General features: G+C 40.6%; 1 pseudogene; it reads left to right on the forward strand.

The window, feature by feature from the left end:
* LOC119524093 overlaps positions 1-14,578 on the forward strand; it is a 46,992-nt pseudogene extending 32,414 nt beyond the window's left edge.
* The last annotated feature ends 1,922 nt before the right edge of the window (positions 14,579-16,500 follow it).

Here is a 16,500-nt window from a genome sequence, read left to right on the forward strand (position 1 = left end):
GACATCCCACATATATCTCAGACTCAGAATACATGTAGCCCACATTTCTAAAACCCTTATCTTCCATTCCAATCCTTCCTGCTCTTTTTCTCTGAGTCCATATCAATGAAGGGTACCAGGGGCACTTGGGAAGAGGGGAGCGTGTCTGCAAAACTGAATTCTCTACAGGTTCTTCCCTTCCTCACCACCCACATCCAATCTGTCCCCAACCACCAGCTTGAGACTCATACATGAAGGATTATCAGTCCTTCTTCTGCATCCCATTTGTCCTCTCCTAGGTCAAATTCTCAGTATTTCTTTCCTGGAATGTTGCTATGGCATCATAAGAAATCTAACTCCTCTGGTTTCATGCCCTACCTATCAATTCTATCCTTGACATCACATTCAGACTGACATTTCAAACACATAAATTGATCATGTCAAACTCCTCTACTTAAATCCTTCAGTGGCCCCTTCTACACCTAGAAAGAAAACCCACACTCAGCACTAGGGCACTAGAGACACATGCCAGTTTCACATCTCCCCCAACTCTTCTGATTCCTCCAATGTCCTTGCCACTCCAGATCAGAAGCATCCAGAACAGACCATGTCCTTTTCAACCTCCTTGATTCTGTTCCTTTCTGATATACCTTGAAACTTACCATAGAATCAGATCCTTCTTGGATTTCTGGCAGTTCACAGTCAATTTGACATCAAGGGCACTACATACCCCTGCCCCAACATAGCTTTCTTTAGCTTACAGTGATTTATTTTTCCCAGCACAGACTCAGGTTAAGCATAAGATAACTTTAGGTCCAATTCTTCTTGCTCCAGTTCTACCACTAAAAAAAAGGAGTCAACTACATTGTGATGCCTTTGAAAAATGGTCCCTATGACATTGTTGAGCCATCAAATTAAGCAATCCAACACCCTACAGATCTCTGGACTTTCTGTTACAAATGTTCTTGTCATCTGAGCCAGTTTGAGAAAGAGATTCCAAATTTGTAGCTAAAAGCATCATAAATGATCCAACTCAGTAGCTGATTTGAGCAATAACACAAATGTGTGAAGTATGCAAGAATGCTATCATCGTTCTCACATTAAACAAACAAACAAACAAACACCAGAGATTGAAACTCATAGAAGAGAAGTGATTTGATCAAGAGCACACTGAAAATTCTATGACTGATTGCATTGATTGTGACAATACTAATGAAGCTCAGGGGATCAAATTAATAAAACCTATTCCCTTCTAATGTGTTTCTGTTAAGCTGCTGTGGGATGGGAAACCTGAACTCCTCAGGATAATTAAAACTATATGTAGACTGGAAGCGGGCAAGATGGTGGAGTGGTGAGGAGCAGAATTTCCTCTCTCCCCTAGAGCAGCTGGCAATTACCCAAGAACTACATGAAACAGTGCTTCCGGGGTCTCCAGTAACCAGTCACACATTGGACACAAGTTTGGAATTGGAGGAAAAGCTGAGATCGCAGCGAACATTTTAAGTTCCCCGGACCAGGGGTCTGGCACCCCTCCCCACCCAGACCTCACAGACTGTCTTGCTGCCAGCTCCCTGAAAGGGGTGGGGGGGACAGCAATCTACTGAGGGCAAGAAGGGAGGCTCAACCCAGCCTCAACTGCAGAATTAACAAATTAATTAACTAACTTTGGGAGCTGGGGTGCTAAAGAAGGGCTGGGCTCCGAGAAAGTGGGGGCACGTAAAAGCGGGCACCCATTCCCAGACTCCAAAAAAAGCCATTTTCCCCCTACATTTTGTCCCTTCTGGCTTCTCACTGATCCCTTATCTTTTTACGTTTCAATAGCCCCCAGCAGGGGTAGAACTGAAGCGGTTGGAGAGTAATTATCAGACAATAGCCCAAAGCATATCTTTGAATGCTCTATTCTGACACTGACAAAACTTCCAGGCTGGGGAAAGACTTTTAAAAGAGACACTTTTTTTTTCTTTTTTTCTTTTTCTTGATTTCTTTTCTATTTTTTCTTTTTTTTAATCTAAAAGTAATATATGTGGTTATTTTCTATCGGAAAGCCCAGGTTGAGGGGCTAGGCTGGGCTTGGGGGAGACAGAGTACCCACAGTGTTTTTGAATGCCGTATTCACTATTGAAGGCCTCCACCCCCGTCTTTAATTGGCAACTCAGGCTGACCAAGGAATCTACCCGGAGAGGCCTGAAAGAGGAGAGGGGAGAAGGGAATAGTGCCCCTGAGAGACAGCTGGAGTTCTGAGGATTGGGAGAGTGGAGGGAGGTCCAGCTCAACTGGCAGTCCTCCTTCGGAGAATTCAGACCCCAGGGGCTGGAATTCAGATTCCAGCTTCAGTCAGCCACGCCCCTGACAGGATCAGAGTCACTAGGAGAACTAAAGGCTCCATACCTTCTTACACTGGTGGGGGAGCTGCGGGCTGGCCAGCACCACCTGCTGGACAGGAGAGGAAAAGCACCAATTCTAAAGGCCTCATAGGAGGGTCTCATTCTCAGAAAAACTCCATACCCTCCCAATGAGACCTGGGCCTCACTAGACTGGAAAAATCTGACTAGGGTCAACCATATCTGAGGAGACCCACTCACAAAAAGGTTACATAGAGGCAGAGCAAGAAACAGAAAAAACAAGAGGGGAAAGATTCTGGTCAACTAAATGGAACCTAAGTTAGAGTAGAGATCTAGAATAGGTTGAACTGAATAACAGAGGCCAGAGAACAAAGTCAACCAACAAGAAAACCACTAGGTAAAAGACAGAAAACAACCTCCAAAATAAACTAATCAAGAAAATCAGATGCCTAGACAACTTAAGATAACAAGCCATACCAGGAAACATGAAAACATGGACCAGTCAAAGGAACAAACTAATAGCTCAGCTGAGACACAGGAGTGGAGGCAACTAATGCTAAACAAATTTGATGAAATGAAGGAAGATATAGCAAAAGAGCTGAAGGATATAAAGAAGACACTGGCTGACCATAAAGAAGAATTCATAAACTTAAAAAAACAAATGGCAGAACTCATGGGAATCAAGGCTGCAATGGAGGAGATGAAAAACACAATGGAGGGACACAACAGTAGATTTGAACAGGCAGAAGAAAGGATCAGTGAACTGGAAGACAGGTCATTCGAATTCATACACACAAAAGAACAGCTGGTGGAAAAAATGGAAAAATATGAGCAGGGTCTTAGGGAGCTAAGTAACAACATGAAACGCACAAATATATGTGTTATGGGTATCCCAGAAGGAGAAGAGAGGGGGAAAGGGGCAGAAAGAGTAATAGAAGACATAGTCACTGAAGATTTCCCAACTCTTATAAAAGACAGAAAATTAGAGATCAAGAAGTACAACATACCCCAAATAGAATAGATCCCAATAGACCTACTCCAAGACACTTACTGGTCAGATTGTCCAATCTCAAAGACAAAGAGAGGATTCTGAAAGCAGCAAGAGAAAAGCGATCCATCACATACAAGGGAAGGTCAATGAGACTATGTACAGATTTGTCTGCAGAAACCATGGAGGCAAGAAGACAGTGGCATGATATATTTAAGATACTGAAAGAGAAAAACTGCCAGCCAAGAATTCTATATCCAGCAAAACTTTCCTTCAAAAATGAGGGAGAGATTAAAACATTTTCAGACAAACAGACACTGAGAGAGTTTGTGAATAAGAGACCGGCACTACAAGAAATACTAAAGGGAGTGCTACAGGCTGATAGGAAAAGACAAGAGAGAGAGAATTGGAGAAGAGTGCAGAAATGAAGATTATCAGGGAAGGTAAAAGGAGAGGAAAAAATAAGATATAACATATAAATTCCAAAAAACAAAATGGTATAAGAAAGTACTGCACTTACAGTAATAACACTAAATGTAAATGGATTAAACTCCCCAATAAAAAGACACAGACTGGCAGAATGGATTAAAAAACAGGACCCAACTATATGCTGTCTACAAGAAACTCACTTTAGACACAAGGACAAATGTAGACTGAAAATGAAAGGTTGGAAAAAGATATTGCATGCAAACAACAACCAGAAAAAAGCGGGAGCAGCTATATTAATATCAGACAAGTTAGACTTCAAAAGCAAAACAATTAAAAGAGACAAAGAAGGACACTATATATTAATAAAAGGGTCAATTCATCAAGAAAACATAACAATCATAAATATTTATGCACCAAGCCAGAATGCCCCAAAATTCATGAGGCAAACACTGCGATCACTGAAAGGAGAAATAGATACCTCTACAATAATATTTGGAGACTTCAGTACACCACTCTCATCAATGGATAGAACATCTAGACAGAGGATCACTAAAGAAACAGAGATGTTGAATTGTATGATAAATGAAGTAGGCTTGACAGACATTTTTAGAACACTACATCCAACAACAGCAGGATACACTTTTTTCTGAAGTGCTCATGGAACATTCTCTAGGATAGACCACATGTTGGGTCACAAAGGAAGTCTCAACAAATTTAAAAATATTGATATTATACAAAACACTTTCTCAGACCACAATGGAATGAAGTTGGAAATAAATAAAAGGCAGAAGGTCATAAAATTCACAAACATATGGAGGCTAAACAACACCCTCTTAGAAAACCAGTGGGTAAAGGAAGAAATTACAAGAGAAATTAGTAAATACCTCGAGGCAAATGACAATGAAAACACAAGTTATCAAAACTTATGGGATGCAGCAAAGGCAGTGCTGAGAGGCAAATTTATTGCCCTAAATGCCTATATTAAAAGAGAAGAGAGAGCAAAAATTGAAGAGTTAACTGCTCACCTGGAGGAATTAGAGAAAGAACAGCAAACTAACCCCAAAGCAAGCAGAAGGGAAGAAATAACAAAGATTAGAGCAGAAATAAATGCAACTGAGAACAGGAAAACAATAGAGAGAATCAACAAAACCAGAAGTTGGTTCTTTGAGAAAATCAATCAAATCGATGGACCACTGGCTAGGCTAACAAAAAAAAAGAGAGAGCAGATGCAAATAAATGCAATCAGAAATGGGAAAGGAAATATAACTACCAACCCTGCAGAAATTAAGGAGATAGTGAGAAGATACTATGAGCAACTATATGCTAATAAACTAGACAACTTAGATGAAATGGACAACTTCCTAGAAAAGCATAAACAACCAACATTAACTCAAGAAGAAATAGATGACCTCAACAAACCAATCACAAGTAAAGAAATTGAGTCAGTCATCAAAAAGCTCCCAAAAAGTAAAAGCCCAGGACCAGATGGTTTCACATGTGAATTCTACCAAGCATTCAAGAATGAATTAGTACCAATCCTGCTCAATCTCTTCAAAAAAATTGAAGAAGAGGGAAAGCTACCTAACTCTATGAGGCCATCATCACCCTAATACCAAAACCAGGCAAAGATACTACAAAAAAAGAAAATTATAGACCAATTTCTTTAATGAATATAGACGCAAAAATCCTCAACAAAATACTCGCAAATCGAATCCAGCAGCACATTAAAAGAATTGTACACCCCGACCAGGTGGGATTTATTCCAGGTATGCAAGGCTGGTTCAACACAAGAAAATCAATTAATGTAATACACCACATCAATAAATCAAAGCAGAAGAACCACATGATCATCTCGTTTGATGCAGAAAGGGCATTTGACAAAATTCAACATCCTTTCCTGGTGAAAACACTTCAAAGGATAGGAATAGAAGGGAACTTTTTCAATATGATAAAGGCAATATATGAAAAACCCACAGCTAACATCACACTCAATGGGGAGAGACTGAAAGCTTTCCTGGGTGAGAGGGGAGTCAGAGGAATCTTACCACTGGGCAGCACAGCAGGGAGATTCTGGGTCAGGGAGTTCCAAAAGGCACCAGTAATTTACAGTGTTTTTATACCCCCGGGTTTACCTTATATATAACTAGCAAATGTTGGCTACAGTTCCATGGGGTATGCAAAGCAGGCGGACTCCAAATGGCTAAAAACATCCTTATCTGGACTATGTTTAAAACATTTGGATGTATAAGAATTTGAGTTTAGTGCCAGCTGGCTTTGGACCAACAGTTCCACCCTGCTATGAAGTAAACAACTCTGGACCAATACACAGGGGCCATATTTGGCTAATTTATATAACAGAGATAAATAATGGTATTCAAGTAACCTGTTATCAAAATACAACTACAAATATCTAGTTAAAATCCAATAGAGGAAAGCACATTCTTCTCAATACTAGCTTCTTTTTTCTTGTAGAAATAGTGCAACGCACTATCCAGATTAGCAGAACCTAGGTAACTAATTTACTAGGCAAACAAAAATACCAGTTAAATCCATACATTGAAAACATTACTGTAAATTTTAAATTCATATTTCATTTTGGAATACCGAGTTAGGGCTACAGACAATTAAAATTGCATGTTTCAAGTTTAGATACAGATACGTAAATAAAAGAGAATAGTGACTTGAAGCTATGAGGCTGAAAATCACATTCTTCACAGCCCTAAATTCTTGTTTATTGTTGGAATAATGAGTTAGTACTGTAGATGTAGAGTTGTATATTGATAAATATTTAACTAGCATTAGGAAGAGATAATGAGAATAAATATTTGATGTCAAGATGTTGTAAAAATTTCCTTCTCAACTATAAGTTCTTATTTGGTGTAGGCATCATGAGTTAGTTCTATAGATAATTATTGATACTGAGGTAACACCGGGAAGTGAAACACTTACCTCTGAATTCTAATGTGTCACTTCTTTTGGATATAAGGAGTCAGATTCATAGATAAGCAGTGGTACATAGATAACTAGTTACATACATAGATAACTAGTTACATACATAGATCCAGAGCAAAAAAGAGTGATTAGTTTTAGTCAGGAAGCTGAAACATACATTATTTAAAAATTCAGTTTCTTATTTCAATTTAAAATGATGCTTAAGTCCTAGGGATAACTAGTCCTACTTCAGTAACTACTTTACCAGATATAACTACAAAAATCAAAGGATGAATCCAGGAGATGGAATGTCATCTCTCTCCATGCTAAATCTTACCTCTTTTTGAAGTAATGTGTTAATATTACAGGTAAATACTAGTAGCTAGGTAACTAGCTACCTAGAGATAACTAGAGATTACTATTTGGAGACAGCCAGTGGAGAACACATTCTTGACAACTCTAGTTCCTTATTTTTTATTTAAATAACTTGTTGTTAACATTCCTGTTAGCAGTCCCTACACACCTTGCACTTAGACATAACTCGAAAAACTGGTTAAATTCACCGAGTTGAACACCTTGTAATAGTGTCTGCATTTGTTACAGTTGATGAAGGAACATTCTTATATTTGTACAATTAACCATAGTCATCATCCACAATAGGGTTCACTGTGTTATACTGTCCCATGTCTTATCTTCTCTCATTCCAGTAACATTAAACGACCCTAAACTTGCCCTTTCAACCACATTCACAAACATAATTCAGCACTGTTAATTACACTCACAATAATGTGCTGCCATTACCACTATCCATTTCCAGATATTTACAGTCAATCTAAATAGAAATTCTATACAAATTAAGCATCAGTTTCCCATTCTCTACCCCCATTCTATCCCCAGGTAATCTAGATTCTAGATTCTAACTCTACAAGTTTGCTTATTGTAATTAGTTCATATCAGTGAGATCATAAAATATTTATCGTTTTGTGTCTGACTCAAAACGATGTCTTCAAGGTTCATCCATGTTGTTGAATGCATCAGAACTTCATTCCATCTTACAGCTGAAAAATATTCCATCATATGTATAAACAACATTTTGTTTATCCACTCATCAGTTGATGAACACTTGGGTTGCTTCCATCTTTGGCAATTGTGAATAATGCCACTATGACCATCAGTGTGCAAATGCCTGTTCGCATCCCTGCTTTCAGTTCTTCTAGGGATATACCTAGTAACAAGATTGCTGGATTATATGGCAATTCTACACTTAGCTTCCCAAGGAAACACCAGACTTTCTTCCACAGTGGCTGCACCATTTTACGTTCCCACCAGCAAGGAAAGTGTTCCTATTTCTCCACATCGTCTCTAACCCTTGTAGTTTTGTGTGTTTTTTTTTAACAGTGGCCATTCTAGTCGGTGGTTTTGATTTGCATTTCCCTAATGTCTAGTGAAGATGAGCATTTTTTCATGTGCTTTTTAGCCATCTGTATTTCCTCTTTGGAAAAAATTCTCAAGTCTTTTGTCCATTTTTAATTGGGTTGTTTATCCTTTCAGTTGTTGAGTTGTGGGATTTCTTTATATATTGTGGATATTAAATGCTTACTGGATGTGTGGATTCCAAATATTTTCTCCCATTGCCTAGGCTGCCTTTTCACTTTCTTGACACATTCTTCGAAGCACAGAAATTTTTAATTTGGAGGAGGTCCTGTTTATCTATTTTTTCTTTCATTTCTTGTGTTTTGGTGTTAAGTCTAAGAAAGCATTGCCTAACACAAAATCATGAAGATGCTTTCCTACATTTTCTTCTGGGAGTTGACGGTCTTGGTTCTTACATTTAGGTCTTTGATCCATTGTGAGTTAATTTTTGTATAAAGGGTGACATAGTGGTCCTCTTTCATTCTTTTGCATATGGATAGCCACACTCTGTTCTATGGGCATGCTCTTTGTGGGCCCTTTCCTTGCCACCCTCATCCATCCTGGCTTCCTTGATACTTCCACAGCATTTTGGAGGTGTCTCTGGTCACATTTCCCACATCTGCCCTGGAGAAGCTCTTCTTCAGACATGACTAGAATGGATTGTGACAGCCTCATATTCAGCCAAGGGTCTCTTTCTGCCAAAACCAGAAATGCACAGGCCTTGTTCTACTGATGATGGGAAAGGGGAGAGCCAAGCAATGTGGCTCTATGGGGAGAAGAGGGCATCCAGCAGGACGTGGGAAGGAGGGGCCACATGAGCAAGATGAACACAGCAAATGAAAAAAGAAAACGAGAAAGGAATCAGCCTCTTCTTTCTGGGAATGGAGGGGTGGGTCACAAAAGGGCTGACCAGGAGTCATTCTTTATCACATCAGTAATGGAGGTGATTTAACACTGTCGATGTGTCTATAGTCCTAGGTTATGAATAAAAGGTATTGGTTTGGTTAGATGTCACCAGATGCCACCTGTTACCTGAAGGCAGTGGTCTAAGAAGAGGGGTAAAGCTCCTTGTAGGCTTTCACATTCCTCCCATACCTCAGGATGTGAAGTGACAGGGAGGTGGTAAGATTTGGCTCATTCGTAGGACATGGAAATAAAGGATGGCTGTGTAATTGAGGTGTCAGGGATGGAGATGAAGATTTCAGAATCATTTATTCGCCTAATGTTTATGGGATGCCTACTGCATACAGGGACTGGTTGATGATGCTGAAGTCAAACACACTAGCAAGGTTGCCAGTCTCAAGGATGAAAGACACATGCTGATCCAATAACTTTGAGGGGATCTGGTTACAAACTTGGTGAAATCCCAGTAGAGAAAGTTCAAGAAGCTAAGAGAAGGTCAAAGAGGCAGGGCCTGAGACAGCATCTTGGAGGCCTTGGTAAGGATCTGGGACTTGATAGTAAGGGTAGCCTGGAGCCCTGGAAGGGCTTCAAGCCAAGAACTAACACGATCAGATTTGTAGTTTACAAAGCTCACTAGGACAGGACATAAGGGAAGGCGATACAAGCCAGGGAAGCTCCACATACATCCTGGAGCACCTGCTCCTTGCTAGTCCTGTGCTCAGCGACGATGGCCCAGAGATGGGCAGGGCTTCTTTAATTACCATGCCCTAAAAGGGTAGAGAGGTGCATCCTGGGGTCTGACCCTCCCTGGAGAAGGTCACTTTAGGGTATGCCTTTCTTTACATTGCGCTCTCTACTTGTGTTTTCTTCCAGCTCCCCAATTGCCAGAGAATCCTATCACCAGGTTTTCTGGAAAGCCATTCCAGTCCCCATTGCTTCCTGCCCTCTCTCAAATCGCCCAGCCCTAAAAGACGTCAGAATCCCTCTGGGCATTGCCTACTTTCTGCTGTGCACTTTTAGCTGCTATTGTTTCAATTCAGGCAGGAAGTGGTAGGGGCCCGGATGGCATCTTGAGTGGGTCGGAGGAGAGGAAAAGGACTCTGAATAGGGGAACAAGGAAAAGCGGCCTGGACCTCACTCCTCCAAAACTGGGCCAGCACAAGGAAGACCGTGGCCCCGAATGAGTACCAGATCACGGGCAATTGAGCAAAGCATTCCCTGATCAAAGATCAATGCTGAACTGAAGGCCAGAGGGCCAGAAGAATGCAGCTTTCTGGGGAGAGGGCTGGCGGGAGCCCTGCTGCAGCTCTGTTGTAAAAGCCCACTTCTTCCTTCTCCACAGGTGAGGTGTGGACAAGTCTCACTTGTCTTCAGGGTCAGAGAACAGAACTGGCTTCCCTCCTGCCCTGTGATACTGCCATGTCCTCGGGAAATGAGAGACCATCTTTTGCCAATTTCTTCCTAACTCTACACTGTAACAGTGGTTCTCAAAGGGGGATTCTCGAGGCCCTGTCAGAGACTCTTCAAGGTTAAACTATTTTTGCTCATCCAAAGATGCTATTTGCCTTCTGCACTGTGTTCCAGTTTGCTAATGCTGCTGGAATGCAAAACACCAGAAATGAGTTGGCTTTTATAAAGGGGGGTTATTTGGTTACACATTTACAGTCTTAAGGCCATAAAGTGCCCAAGGTAAGGCATTAACAATAGGGTACCTTGACTGGAGAAAGGCCATTGGCATCCAGAAAACCTCTGTTAGCTGGGAAGGCACATGGCTGGCGTCTGCTTGCTCCCAGGCTGTGTTTCAAAATGGCGTCCTCCAAAATGTCTGTGTCAGCTTCCAACGGCTGTCTTCAAAATGCTTCTCTAAGCTGCGGCTCTGAGGTCCTTCTGGTTGTGAGCCCCTTTATAGGACACCAGTGAACTAATCAAGGCCCACACTGAATAAGCAGGGCCACACCTCCATGGAAACAGGCAGAGGTCACACCCTAACCAAAAGCATCACTCCCGGTTGGATGGGTCATATCTCCATGGAAACAACCTAATCCCAAGATTCCAACCTAATCAACCTTACCCCACAAGATTGCATCAAAGAATGTTGATTTTTCTGGGGGACATAATATATGCAAACTGGCACACCCTGTTTAAGGTGATAGTGAAAAAGCAAATGGTAGGGTAGAATTCTGGCATTTACTACAAATCAAGAGACTGGCCCTTAACTGTACTTAGTCATCATCGAATTCTTTACCACCACACACCCACAGTTTTTAAAAAGAAAAGTAACTTTACTTCAGAATGTCATTAATGAAGCAATAAAAATGATTAGTTTTATTAAATATTCACCCTTGAGCACACATCTTAATATTGTGCATGACACAATAGGAAGCATGCATAAAGTACTTGTAATACAAACCAAAGTATAATAGTTTCCAGAAAACAGCACTCATGATTAAGTTGTGAACTGAACTAGCTTTTTCTTTTTCTTTTCTTCTTTTTTAATGCAACACCATTTTCACTTAGGAGAATGATAGGCAAGCTGTGGTTATTCAGACTTGTACCTTTTCCCAGGCGGCTTCTTGAACAACGAATAAAACAAAGCTGTCACTTCAAGGAAAAAATACTGACAGTATTTGTTGTTGATAATCAATGTCAAGCTTTCAAGAGAAAATTAGAATTTTGAAAAACTTGTATCCGCAACTGTGATCTCCAAAGCTTCCCAATATTTAAGAATTTTTATCATGAGATTGATAATGATATTAAGGTGTGAATTTTTTTATAATAAATGAGAAAATATGTGGGTGATCTGCTTAAGTCAGTGTATTAGTTTTCTCCTGCTACACAACAAATTGCCACAAATTTAACAGCTGCAAACAACACACAGTTATTACCTCAGATTCTGTGGGACAGGAATCTGGGCAGGGCTTAACTGGGTCCTCTGCTCAGGGTCCCACAAGGTTGTACTCAAGGCATGAGGCAGGTCAAGCGCTCATGCACAGGCCTCATTCGGGAAGGACCCATGCTCCCTCAGGTTGTATGCAGAATCCATGTCCTTGTAGCTGTAGAATTCATGGCAGCTTGCTTCTTCAAAGCTGGCAACATAAGAGAGTCTCTGCTGCTTTGTGTCTCTGACTTCTAGACCCTCTTTTTAAAGGGCTTAGCTGATTAGGTCAGCCCTACCCAGAACAATTGCTCTTCTGATTAAGTTAAAGTCAACTGATTAGGGACTTTAATTATGTCTGCAAAACCCCTTCTCCTTTGCCATATTCTATAGTATAGAAGCCAGCCACAGGTTCTGCCCACACTCAAGGAAAGGGGAATTATACCGGGTAGGACTTATTGGGATTCACCCTGGAGTATGTCTATAACACTCAGTGAACCAGTATTTTCCAAAGGACCACTGTATGAGAGCACAAAATCACACCTGGGTAAAAGAGCCATCCCAAGTGCAAAACAGACCCATAAAATGTAACAAAGTGTGAAACTTTCAATGATTCTGTTTCACAATTTTACATTGCAACCAATCTTAAAGAAATGACCACTTATTGAATTTTCTGTAGTATCAAAGAAGAATGTCCACAAAAGCTACTAAAGTATTTCTCCCTTTTCCAATGACATATCTATGTGAAGTCCAGTTTTCCTCCTATACTTCCATCAAAACAATGTATCTCAACAGATTAAATACAGAAGCAGATAGAATCCAGCTATCTTCTATGGAGCTACATATTAGACGTTTGCAAAAATGTAAAGTAATGCCACTCCTCTAATTTTTTTGTTTTGAAATATTTTAGTTATTTTTCATAACAATATATTATTTCTGTTACTGTGCAAGGGTTAGCATTTTAATTGAATTTTTAAATAAATATTTTTTAACGGTCTCAGTAATGATTTTGAACACAGTATCAGTGGACATAACCCACATAAATGAAAGTATGCTTCCTCAAGACTTTTAAGAGTATAAAGGGGTTCTGACACCAAAACGTTTGAAAACTACAACACTATATATGTGGCATCAGTTTGCCAACTTCCTTGGGAGGAGAAATTTTCATGGATAAGGGGCAGCTAAAATTCCAATCAGAGAAATAAAGTGGTCTAGTTAGAGGTCCACCAGGTGGGATTCTAGAAGCTTCATTTCTGTTCCGGGCTCAATAGTTCGACTGTGAGCAGATCACTGTGCCACTGTGTGCCTGCCTTCCTTTCTCCATGACCCAGGGATCACTCGATCTGCCCACAGCTTCTCTCATCCAGCGGACCAAAACCAAGTCACGCTGGCAGTAATCTGTAGCATGTCTCTGGCTTGCATCTTCCCTCGATATTTTCAGGACTGCCAAGTCGCCTCAAACCGAGTCCAGAGCAGCGGCCGGGGAGGAGCGCGCGAGGGCGGGGCCTGGGCGCGCGACCTGCGGGGACTGCTCGGCGCGGGAGGCAGTTGCTCGTGGTGGGCTGGGGGCTACGACGGACGAGGGGCCGTGACCGCGACGAGGGAGTCCAGACCCCGCGATCTGCCGTCGGGCGCTCCTCTATTACTGGGCGGAGGCAGCTGGGGTATCTGCTGGGCCTGGGGGTCGGGCTTTGCGCCCGAGGTGGAGGAGGAGCGGCAATGCCTGGGCGGCAGGCGACGGGGAACTGCTGCTGCCCGCGGGGCTTCGGACTCTTCCGCAAAGACGCTGGGGTGCTGCAGCGTGGAGGAGGCGGCGGAGGGGCCAAGTGTTTTAGAACACTCTCAACAGGGGAGCGCTTAACTATAGAAGTTGCGAACCTAGTAGCAAGTGAGGCAGGGGAAAACCCAGGAAGCAGTCAACGCCCACTTGCTGAGGAAGAAATTGTTGACCTGAGAGAGAGGCATTATGATTCTGTTGTTGAAAAACAGAAAAATTTTGATAGGAAAATTCAGAAAGAGTTAGCCTTACAAGAAGAGAAGTTAAGACTAGAAGAAGCAAGCAGCTTTATATGCTGCGCAGTGTGAAGCAGCCAGGGCAGCAAAGCAGTGAAAGCTCTTGGAGAGATTGGAAAAAATATTTGGCATTACATGCCTGGTTTTAAAAAATGATTGTGCAACAGAGTGATTCTGTGTATTGCCTTATGTTTCCAAAGCAAGAGAGGCAGGGGGTTGTGCGCGATTCCGTCCTCCCAACAAAGGACCAGAAGATGACTTGGAATCTTGTTTGAGAAATGTAGAGTCACAGCATGAAGTTTTTCAAAGTAGTAGACTCCTCAAATGCCACAGTTTTGACACCAAGCACAGAAAGCAGTGGTGACTTAATGACAAAACTAAATTGACAGTGGGAATGATGAGGGCACATCCTTAGATCTAGAGTGGGAAGATGGAGAAGGATGGAATAGAATGCTTCCAATGAGAGAATGTGCCAGAACAGTGGAAGATCTTCTCCATGCAGCACGTAAGTATAGCAGCAAGAAGAATGGAAGTAATCCCACCTCCACCTCTGATGATTCCAATGGGCTGGAGTGGGAGAATGATTTTGTTAGTGCTGAAATGGATGATAATGGCAATTCTGAGTATTCTGGATTGGTAAATCCTCTATTAGAACTGTCCGATTCTGGCATAAAGCAATCTGATACAGATCAACAGAATCAATAGGGTAAAATTGTGAGATCCTGTTTATCAAATGTTAAAAATCAGTGAGAATGTATAAATGGTTGTGCTGAACCTTTCTGTTAAGGGGAGGTAAGAAACCGTTTTGTAAGTGTTTATTAGAAAGGAATAGGAATATAGGATATATCTGAATTGCTTCAGAGTTAAGTGCAATCTCATCATCTACCTTCTGCATTTCAAGAGAAATTAAATCATTCTATCAAGCTACTGATTAAGTTTAGATTAACCTGTTTCCTTTATAGCATTCTTTTGATTTTCACTTTTTAAAATAGTTTTATTAATTTCACTTGGAATGCTTTATTAAGTCTATTTTGGTATCTGTAAAAATACTAAAGCATTTTTTAAAAATTCTCAGCAGATGTGAAATGAGTATGAAGAGGGTTTGCCAGATTCACATATAGAATATTGGTCCCTTTGCCAGAATTATTTATTTTTGTGGCTTACTAGAGATTTATTGTCTACTAGTAAGCATAATTAATATGAGTAGATGTCCCTAAAGGAATTCCAAAGTATTGTTTCAACACTTGTATATCCTAGTAGGTTGATATTGATTGAATATGAACAAAGGATAATATGATAAAAATAAGGTTTCAGAGTTTGGACATTTAAAGATGCTAATAATCAAAAGTAATATTTAAGAAAATATATATTTAATTTTCACTTCATTTTATATTGTCATTATAAATTAATATTGGCTTTAAGTTAATTGACTTATTAAATTTCCAGGTGTCATTTTAAAAAATTCTACATTTCCAATGAAACTCTACATTTCCAATCTTAAAAGAGAAATGTTTTAAATAGAACATATTCTCTGTACATGATTTATTAGGAAAGGGTAACTAAAAAGTGGTAATACAGGTATTTCCAAGTAAATAAAATCCTTTCTGGTATGAAAGGATACATTGATATTATTAAGGTTCCCTTTGCCTTGTAATACAAGGTGCTTTAACAGGATGGAACTAATTCTATCAATATATATGTAGCTACTGTGCTGGTTTGAAGCTGTTACGTACCCCAGAAAAAGGCATGTTCTTTTTATCTGTTCCTGTGTGTGCAGACCCTGTTGTGGGTGGGACCTCTTGGATGGGTTATTTCAGTTGAGATGTGACCCACCCATTCCAGGTGGCTCTTAATCGTTTACTGGAGTCCTCTATGAGAGGATAAAGGATAGAAAAAGTCCAGAGAGCTCGGAGAAAAACACCCAGAGAAGTCTGGAGAGAGTTTAGAGAGGAAAAAGCTCCAGAGAATCTAAGAGAGGACCCACAGAAGCTCAGGGAGGAGGCCATTGAAGCCAGAAGCTGAGAGCAACAAAATCCAGGAGAGAAGGACCAGCAGACACCAGCCATGTGCCTGCCCATGCGACAGAGGTGTCCCAGATGCCGGTGGCCTTTCTTCAGAGAAGGTATCCTCCTGTTGATGCCTTAAAATAATTTGGACATTTTCATGGCCTTAGAACTGTAAATGTGTAAGCTAACAAATTCCCATTGTAAAAGCCAACTCATTTCTGGTATAGTGCTTTCTGGTGGCTTTGGCAACTTGGAACAGCTACATTTTATGGTGTAGTATAGCTCTACTTTTCCCTAAAGTTTGTGTATCAATTTAAAAGGTCAACAATCCAAAACACTCCCTGGCATAATTGCTTTATTTGGTTTTGTTGAGGATTGAGTATAACTTTAGTAAGCAAACAGTTTTTCAGTTTTTTCCTTAGTGTTTTTTAAATGTTCTTTTTCTTTCAACAATGACAGTGCATGTTCTTAAAAACATAGGAAGGTCCAGATATAAATACTAAATACAGGGAAGAGAAATGAAACAAAATAGAGCTTCAGTGGTTGAGAGATCGCAAATAGAGTAGAGAGGTCATTCTGGAGGGCATTCTTATGCATTACATAGATATCCTTTTTTAGTTT

This window comes from Choloepus didactylus, chromosome Y (genome assembly GCF_015220235.1).
Source record: "Choloepus didactylus isolate mChoDid1 chromosome Y, mChoDid1.pri, whole genome shotgun sequence".
NCBI classification, from domain to species: Eukaryota; Metazoa; Chordata; class Mammalia; order Pilosa; family Megalonychidae; genus Choloepus; species Choloepus didactylus.